Source organism: Echinops telfairi, unplaced genomic scaffold, assembly GCF_000313985.2.
Source record: "Echinops telfairi isolate 266 unplaced genomic scaffold, ASM31398v2 ScPeMD7_7469;HRSCAF=8507_1, whole genome shotgun sequence".
NCBI classification, from domain to species: Eukaryota; Metazoa; Chordata; class Mammalia; order Afrosoricida; family Tenrecidae; genus Echinops; species Echinops telfairi.
The window spans coordinates 5,568,111-5,578,357 of NW_022111373.1; positions in this window are offsets into that span (position 1 = coordinate 5,568,111).

The following is a 10,247-nucleotide window of genomic DNA, read 5'->3' on the forward strand; positions in this document are numbered from 1 at the left end:
TTCAGCAGCCCTTTTATTACAAGATCCAAGTACAAAGTCATCTTTTAGATGAATATAACACTTTCAGTCTAGCTACTTTAAATTTAGAAACTGAATAACAAACCCCAAATCATATATTCCAAGAATTTTTTAGAAGGTAACAAGCACAAGCCTTTCCATGTTTACAGAGCAAATAGACCTGGAGGGAAACAGAACTTTCCTGAGGTCAAAAGAAAAGCAGGGTCACGCATCACAGAAGTAAATGTTTACAACTGAGCTCAGAGCTCTAGCCATTTAACTTTCTTACGCAATTCCTGGGTGATCTTGGTTTGTTGGTTTTGGCACAGACGTTAAATCAAATTTTCTTGGACTTTGTTCTCTTTGAGCAATATCTATGTGTTCAGAGAAAACTAATGAAGCAGATTAGCCATTTTTAAAAGCAAATAACCTGCTTGGTTAAATCAGGTTAGGTAAACATAAAGTAAATAAACAGTGTCTTTTCTATAAGTAATTTCCCCCCTGAATTGCTCTGTGGCTATTCAAATTAGGGTTAAGTTTTTTTAGCACTTTTTTTCCTTTCCATTTTGAATGTTGTCCCCTGTAAAATATTGATGAGAGAAGCATTTGTCAGCTGTCTACCTTCAGGGATAGAAGAAGAATACATCTAAATAATTGAGCTGGGGCAACAGATTAAAAAAACAAGTCATTTTTATGTTAGGTGTTATCCTTACAGTATCAAATCTATCTGCTATCTTAAAGGGTGGCCACAGGGAATGTTACTTGTGATCGACACCCGTGCTCAAGTGGATTCTGGCTCACGGAGATGCCACGTGTTTCGGAGTAGAACTGTGCTCCTTAGGGTTTTCAGTGGCTGTGAAGTCTCAAGTAGATCACCAGATCTTTCTACCCGGCGCCTCAGGGTGAACTTGCACTAAAAGGTTGGCAGTTGAGCACTTCAGCCATTTGTGTCACCCGGAACTCCAGTTAGTGCTATTAGCAATTGTTAGAGATGATCAATTACCTATGGTTATTTGATACTACACACATACAAATTGACATCAGCAATTCCTTTTTTGTCTTTTCCAGAGTAACAGAATGCTTCTGTTACCTGTTCATAGGTCTTGTTATTTTCAGAACATTCCGCCCTGCTGAAGATACTATAAACAACAAAATAAGTGACCGGAAATAAAAGTGAAAAAGCTCTAGACAAAGAATATGACACTCCATTTGATTATTAATTTCAACCCCAAACAGGGAGGCTAGCATTTCTAATAAAATTTGCTAATATGCAGAGGTGAGGCTTACACCAGGGCTCCTCTTCTCTCCCTGACTATTGCAATGTCTGAAGGACAGGATCAATTTGTTTACTTTTCAGAAGGAGGCAGTTATTTTTTGGATCTTTAAGTGCTTGAATTTTTTTGTTGTTGTTCTGTTTCTATTTCAAACAAATACACATACCAAAAAAATGGTTTCGGTTTGCAAAAGCAAAACGGGTCAATCAGTCATTTGCTGAAACGAGTGGCTCCACTTCAGGCACAGTTCCTTTGGCTTCATTTGCCTTTGGCGGGACATCTGCTGGTATCTGAAGCAGCATCACAGGCATACGTGTCTCCCATGCATTCCAGTCTTTGGAGTGTTTTTATTTTTATGTAGTTCTTGCATTCTCACTGCTCACTCTGGTTATCAGCCATCATCTTTAATTTGAACTACTGAAATTCTCTTCCTGGTTTCCCGCTCTCCAATACATTCACTGTTGAACTAAGCCCCTAAAATATTGGTTCCATTTCTGTTTTCCTGTACTCTAAAGCCTGCAATTGTTCCCTGTGTCCACTGCAACAAGCGAACATTTCTCTGCAGGGCTTATTTCATGCTGAGTAAAACCCAAAGTTCTACCCAGAAGGAAGACCCTAGGTGAGCTGGATTGACCCAAGGGCCACAACAATGGGCTCACACCTAACAATTATGAGGATGGCCCAGGACGGGCAGGGTTTGTCCTGGAGTAATCAGAGCTGCTGTGACTCAGGACCAGCTGGACAGCACCTAACACCACCACTACCACCACCACCTGACTGACTTTGCTACTTCTCTGACCTATTGGTTTACACTCCTCGCTCACTCCGCCCCAGATCTGCTTGCTTTTTGTCTAGCTGTCCAAGCCCTGGAGCCCTGTTGGTGTCGTGGGTTACACATTGGGCTGCTCACTGCAAGGTCAGCAGTGTGAAAACCACCAGCTCGCTGCTCCATGAGAGAGAGAGGCACGGCTTTCTGCTCCCGGAAAGAGTTACAGTCTCCGGGAGATGGTGGAGAGAGGAGAAGGAATCATGGGGGAAGGGAAAAGGCAGTCGGTGTAAAATATGAAAATAATTATAATTTATCAAGGGGTCGTGAGGGTGGGAGAGGGGTGGAAAAAGAGCTGATACCAAGGGCTCAAATAGAAAGTAAATCTTTAGAAAGTAATAATGGCAACATATGTACAAATATGCTTGATACAATTGGTGTATGGATTGTTATAAGAGCTGTAAGGGCCTCCAGTAAAATGACCTTAAATAAATAAATAAGAGTGACAGTCTCAGAAACTCACGGGGTAGTTCTCCTGTGCCCTGTAGGGTCGCTGGGAGCTGGAATTGACGCAATGACAGTGAGTTTGCTTTTCGCTTTTTATGCAAGCACAGCCTGCCTTTGCATCCCCACTAGGTAGAAGCTCTTCCCCAAGACATCCTTGTAACCGTGCGGGCCTTATTCAAGTGCTATTTAAGAGACTGTGGTAATTACATAATCTGATGTCAATTTGAGGATTAAGAGTGAAGGGGTGGCGTTTAGCCTGTCAATCAGATTGCAGCTTGATGACCTCATTTGGAGGCGCTAAGGAGATAGCTTGTTGGAGTCGGGACACAGGCGTACTCCTGAGAGATACTCTACTGACAAGACACATGGCACCACGCTGATATAGCCCGTGCCCTCTGAGCAGGAGAAGCCGCGTGGAGACCCCTGTCAGTGCTGAGATGGTTATACCACCACTTGATCCCCAAGACTTTCCACCCACTGGCCTGTGATCGTGCTGCATTCGGTGTCATTGCATGTGTTTCATGAGTCGGGAGAGGAATTTCTAGATTGGTATCAGACATATGGGCTAATACCAGACTTATGGACTTGAACTGGACTGGGATGGGATCTTTTCTCAATATGTAATTGCTCTCGTATATAAAGTTATTTCTTTTTTTTTTTTGAAACATTAGGGGCTCATACAACTGTTATCCCAATCCATACACACATCAATTGTGTAAAGCGCATTTGTACATCATTCTCAAGACATTTTCTCTCCACTTAAACCCCCAACATTAGGTCCTCATTTTTCCCTTTCCTCCCCGCTCCCCCCTCCCTCATGAGCCCTTGATAGTTTATAAATGGGTATTTTGTCATATCTTGCCCTGTCCGACGTCTCCCTTCACCCACTCTTCTGTTGTCCATCCCCCAGGGAGGAGGTCACATATAGTTCCTTGTAATCGGTTCCCTCTTTCCTACGCACTCTCCCGTTACCCTCCCTGTTTCGCCACTCACACCACTGGTCCTGTAGGGCTCATCCGCCCTGGATTCCCTGTATTTTCAGTTCCTATCTGTACCAGTGTACCTCCTCTGGTCTAGCCAGACTTGCAAGGTCGAATTTGAGTCATGGTAGTGGGAGCGGGGAGGAAACATTTAGGAACTAGAGGAAAGTTGTATTTCTCATCATTGTTACTATAAAGTTATTTCTTATACACATATGAGTGTCTATGAATTTGTTTCTCTAGTCAGCCCAGACTAACAGACCTTCTCTTAATACCTTGTAGAATACCATACCCTCCCATGTTCACTCTATCCCTCTTACCCTGTTTAGTTTTCTTCAGACTACTTCTTTTTACTCTTGTTTATGTTTTTATATTTCTCTTTCTTCAATGGAATGATAAGTCTATACACCTCCTGTATTCACTCTAAGACATTTAATTTATATTTCTCATTTATCTCCCTGCTTAGACTGTCAGAGATTATAAAGCAAGGACTAGATCTTATTCACATATATTTTTATCATTTGGCTTAGGACTTCACACTTAACATGCACCCAATAACATTTGTTTAATGAATAGATCTAAACTGCCCTCTTTTCTAATGTTCTAGTGAGACTACTTTGACCTTCATTAATTCACTTCTCAAAGTTTTCACTGCTTGTGTAGCCTAAACTACATCACCAGCATTTGTTTCTAAATTAATTGTGTTAGTCTTTCATTTTGTCAGTTTCTTAACTCTTATGCTATATTGTATCCTAGAACTGGACAAATAAGCAACATGATCATAACTAGAGACAATATTGAAGTTATGAAGGATTTTATTTTATTTGGATCCATAATTGCCCATGGAAGCAGCAATCAAAAAATCAAATGACCAAGATCTTGGATAGAAGGTGGGTGTCTGGAGGATGGTGATAGCAACATGTGCAGGTGTGTTTGAAACAGTTGAAGTGTGGAGTGTTGTGTGAGTTGTGGGAGCCCTCAATAAAATGATTTTACAAAAATGAGAATGGGGGAAAAGAAAATGTTTTAAAATTGATTGTGGTGAAGATAGTACAATTCTTTATAAGGTTAAGCTGTTGAATTGTATATGTGGATGAAGTGCCAATAAAACTGTTAAAAATATCAAATGATATATTGTGCTGGGCAAATCTGGACAATGAGTTAAAAAGGAGAAGGCCATCAATGAGCTGGGCTGACCCAGCAGCTGCAACAATGGGCTTAAACACAAGAACAATTGGGAGGTTGGTACAGGAATGGGCAGCTGTGTGCATGCACTGAGTTGGAACCGACTTGACAGTACCTAGTAACATCTCATACTCACAGGCCTGATAGCACTGCTGAAATGGAATAGCCTCTGGCCAGACCCCCCATCCCCCGGACCTGATTGGCGGTGACAGCATCAAATGACAACCCTACATTTCCCTTTTTCTCTCTCTCTCCACCTCCCACATACCCTTTTCCCCATTACCTGAGTAATCTAAGATTCAACTTCACTTCTAACCCTGTCTTCTCCTGAGGACTTTTTCTGTTGAATGGCCTGACCAGCTACTTTAACTGATTGATTTACTCAGCAGATACTTACTGCTTTGCAGATGTCGGGTACCATGCTGGGCACCAAGTAAAAACAGAACCAGGCAGAGAAGGTCTCTTTCCTCTGTGAATTTACAATGGAGGAAATATTGAAAATGTACATAGATCTGTATTTTAAAATTTCAAATTGTGATAAGGGTTGTTGAAGAATAGGTGCTACAGTAAAGACTGACAAACAGGGACCTGATTATGAAAGGGGGTGGCATGAAAGCTATGATCTCTAGAATGGGAAAGCTAGCCAACTGTGAAGAGAGAAGATAGGGAAAGAACTTCAGACAAAGAAAACAATAACTATGATGGCCCAGAAGCAGGAATGAGAAAGATGGGGCTAGAGAAGCAAAGACCTTAAAAGCCATTGAGAGGAAGTTATCGTGTATATTTGAGAATTTTATTTTATTTTTTATATTTGAGAATTTTAAATAGGAGAGTAGCAATCCAATTAATGCTTTAAGATGAACCCATTAAGAAAAATCAACTCAATTGCTGTGAGGACAATAGATCAGAGGGGAAAGAGTAGAGTTCTTGCAGTAACCAGAGTCAGACGTGATAGGGATCTGCACTAAGGTGGTCCTGGTGGAGATAAGGAGAAATAAATTTACTAATGCAAGTTACTGCTCTGGACTTTGATATCTTTTATGGTTCCAACCTTTGCCATTTCTCACACATCACTCCTTACTTCCCAGTAGCCCCACCCAGGTCCTTGTTACTTCTCACCTGCTTGATTTCAGCAGCCACGTTGCTATCTTGTTCAAAACTCCCCAAAGTCTCTACGGTTTGGTATTCTGAAGCTTCCCAGGATCCAGCCCAAACCCATCTCGTCAAATCAGTATACTTGCCTGGTGTGCTATTCCTTTCTGTATGTTGCTCTTTTGTTCCGCTACCTCATTCCTTCTGAATACTAGCTCCTATTTTTCACATGTAGGAACTGAAACTACAAGTCATGTTGAAACCAGTTTTTGAACTATGGTCTATAGAGGTTGAACTTTAACTAGTTAACTACAATAGCCATTGGAATTCATGATATAGAAAAACAATTACCGTATATACTCAAGTATAAGCCAATCCGATTATCAGCTGAGGCACCTAATTTTACCACAAAAACTGCATTAAACATGTGCTGAAGCTTGACTTATACTCGAGTATGTACCATATATAGGAAAGTGCACAAACTATAATTAAAATGGTAATTTTAAGTGTTTTATGAAACTGTATAGTATGAGGGAGTACCCCCCCCCCAAAAAAAATCGGAAAAGGCTTCACTGGATGGAGTAGTAGTAGTAGGCATTTTCCTCGCTAGCAAGCATCAGGCACCTCGCTCTGAGTTAGTGCACCCAGTGGCATTGCCTGGGATGGTGCTCTCTAGTCACGTGAATTTTTTTTTCAAAAAAGCAGTTTCACGTCAACCTCATTTTAAGAGAACAGTGTGCAGCTGTGAAATTGTGTTTCCTGCTCAGGAAAAATGCCACAGAAATTGTTGTGATGTTGAACACAGCTTACAAGGACACTGCTATGAGAAAAACTCAAGTGTACGAGTGGTTTTCGTGTTTCAAAAAGGTGAAATATTGTTTGATGACAAACCTCATTCTGGATGTCTGTCAACTTCCTGAACACATGGAAATGTCGACTTGTAGTGCATTTGGAGTTCATTCCACCAGGTCAGACTGTTAATCAAGCTTTCTATGTAGAGGTTCTGAAAAGATAGCCTAACAGTGTGCAACAAAGAGGGCCTGGTTTGTGGCAGACAGGGGACTGGCTTTGCCATCATGACAATGCACCTGCTCACGCAGCCGTCTCAGTGCTCCAGTTTTTGTTAAAAAACAGCATGCCTCTCTTGCCCCAAACACCTGACTCACCTGACCCAGCTTCTGTGACTTTTTTTTGTTTACTCAAATGAAGAGGGACATGAAAGGACAGTGATTTGATGATGTACAAGAGGTGAAGAGAGAAATTTAGGGAAATGCTGTCAGCTATCCAAACAGATGAGTTTGAAAAATGTTTCCAAGAATGGAAGCGCAGATTTGACAAATGTATTAAGTGTAATGGAGAGGACTTTGAAGGTGATAAGGTTGTTTTGTAACAAAATTTAAATACATCGATTTGGAAAAAAAAGTCCAGTTTTTTTGGGGCTACCCCCTCTTATGTGTAGTCATGTCTGACCAGTTGCCCAAGGTAGAGATCAGACATGTCTCCATTCTCCACCCTCCACTTTTACCCTATTCTGAAACCAGGACACTCTGCTTCTGTGGCTGGTTTCATTGCAGTGGCCACGTAGAACTCACAGACAATACTCATGATTATGGGGTTTATTAGGGAAATCGACAACTGACAGTTCATTTGAGAAATGCTCTGGATACCATTGTTCAGTCAGGCCCCAAAGCAGGCCTCCCTTTAATCCTCAGCTTCTTGGTCTGGCCTCTTCTTTCTCACGGGGAATGTTCAAAAGTTCTTTTAGGACTCCCAATGAATTCCCAAAGGGCATACCACTCCTCTGGAAGTCACAACCCTAAGGCACGCTGCTCCAGCTCCGAAGATCACCAAACACTGCTCCCCCACTTATGCACCCATAGGCACTCTACTGCACAAGCCAGCCTCCTGCTCAAAAGCACTCAGCTTTACTTGCTCTGTGGGTTGGGAAACCCACCACTTTGTCTCATGCATTGGCTTCTGGTTCTGCTAGTGTTGCTCCTCTGCTATTATAGCTATCTCCTGGATCAAGGATGTTAAATACATAGGGATCTTGTGGTCCAAAGGACACGTTCCACTCCTGGTTTTTCTCTGTTGCTGGTAGTGAGATCCCCTTTCCTGCTCTTGAGATAGCTCATTTTATACCCAGAAGATGGCAACCATAACACTGCTAACTCACATAGCTCACAGCTGAATCATATAATCATGTCAACATCATCCCATACCTTCTTTTATCCAGACCGGTCAGTAAAACGTTGTTTGGTAGGAGTTACAGAGACTATGGCTACATGAGCCACATTAAATAGTCCACTGCACTGCAGTATGATTATGGTTTTATAATATTGATTATATCTGTGACTAAGGTTATTTTTATCCTCCTTAAAATTTTCAGAAACTTCCCAGTTTAAAAAAAACTACTATGTACAACTTTTATAATAAAATCATCAAAAATATTGGTGAAGAGGAGGAGAATATGATGTAACTACTCAGGCTTATCTCAAACAAACACTAGCATTTCATGCCTCCTGTGAGCTCGAACTGACTCCTTGGCAGTGAGTTTTTTGTTTCGGACCTCTTCCACTCTATATTTTAACCTTTCTCTCCTTCTGCCTGCTTGCTTCTTGTTCTTTTTAAAAATCATTTTATGGAGGGATCTTACAGCTCTTATCACAAGCCCTACATCCAACCATTGTGTCAAGCACATTTGTATATATGTTGCCATCATTTTCAAAACATTTTCTTTCTACTTGAGCCCTTGGTATCAGCTCATTTTCCCCCTTCCCCACCTTCCCTCCCTCAAGAACCTTTGATAATTTATAAATTATTATTTTTTTATGTTGTGTACCGACCACTGTCTCCCTTCACCCACTTTTCTGTTGTCCATCCCCCTGGGAGGGGATTATACATCGGTCATTATGATTGGTTCCCCATTACCCCCTCACCTTACCCTTACCCTTACCCTCCTGGTATCGCTGCTCTCATTATTGGTCCTCAGTTCTTCTGCCTTTTTGTATAGTTTGCTGTGACCTAATAGACTTCTTGGGTAAACAGAAAGATCTTTGAGGAAAGAAACCATGTTTTGCTTATTGTCAAATTCCTCCATTCCTCTTCATTTGACAATTTGTTGAAGCAAGCAGAAATTATAATTTAGATTTTCGAAAGGCCAAAGATATCAAGAATGAAAAACTATTCAAATCAAGAGCGGTAGAGTGCTTCTGAAGCCCTGGGTGAGGGGCCTAAAGCCAGTGTTGACACTGGATTTTACAGTGACACCGTGTTTAACAGGATTAAAGACTAGGTGAGTGGAAAGCCACCCAGAGAGAAATCCAAACTGGAACAGCCCATGGGGGTGAACTTCCACCCACAGCAGCTCCTCCGACTCAAACCAATAAACACTCCAACTCCAAGAGAACGCCTTGTTATGAATGAGTCAATTGCTCAACGAATAGTTATGAGCACAGTTTAAATTTACCAGATGCTTCTCAGGAGAGACAGGAGGTTGGCTGCCCCTGTAAAGGCAGAGCTACAGCCTCAGAGACCCTATAGAGGGTTTCTATGAGTCAGAATCAACTCAGTGGCTATGAGTTTGGTTTTGTGGGTTTAATTGTGCCAGACACTGGAATGATTTCAGGAGAGGACAAGGCAGTTATGGTTCATGACTTCTAGAAGTTTATAAAATGGAGACTTTAGAAAAATAATTACACCCATTTAATTGTGCAATTATTAGCAATATAACTTAAATTGCTCGACCAGAGGGATCCATGAGTATGACAGGAGGATGGAGTTGGGCATCGAGAGATCTTTTACAACTGGCACAGAAGGAAGAGTGAGTCAGCTGTGGGTTTGTCGAGGATTCATCTAATAATGAATGACTCGTAGATTTCTGCTTCAGTTCTGCAACCGCTCCTGGTTGTGGGCCTGTCTCCTAGAATCCTAAGCCTGAAAACAGGCTACAAGGATGGTTGTCCATTCAATGCAACCAAATATTCCCAGTGTAAATATTTAACGAAGTGAACACGAATCCATTGGCAAAGAACACTGGAGTCAAGACCCATCCACTACCATCGTTGATGCCAACTGCTAGTGACCATGGGACGGAGTAGAATTGTTCCATCGGTTTCTGAGACCGTGAATCCCTACAGGAGCAGACATCTCATCTTTCTTCCCAGGAAGGGCCAGTGGATTCAGCCTGTTCAACAGTCAATCCAGGTCCCGCCAGGGCTCCTTGGCGTCAAGACAGGCCTCTTTAAGGTGGAATACCTAGCCTCCAACACGTTATCTGGCACAGAACTAACAATTTGTAAATTACTGATAAATACAATACACATTTTCATAACTTAGCGGGCTGGGCCCGGCCTCCACGCCCTGTGGCTGGGCTGCGTTCATCCCTCGGCGCCCGGCGCGCCCGCGAGGGGGCGGAACTGTGCGCCCCGGGCTCGGCGGCCGGCG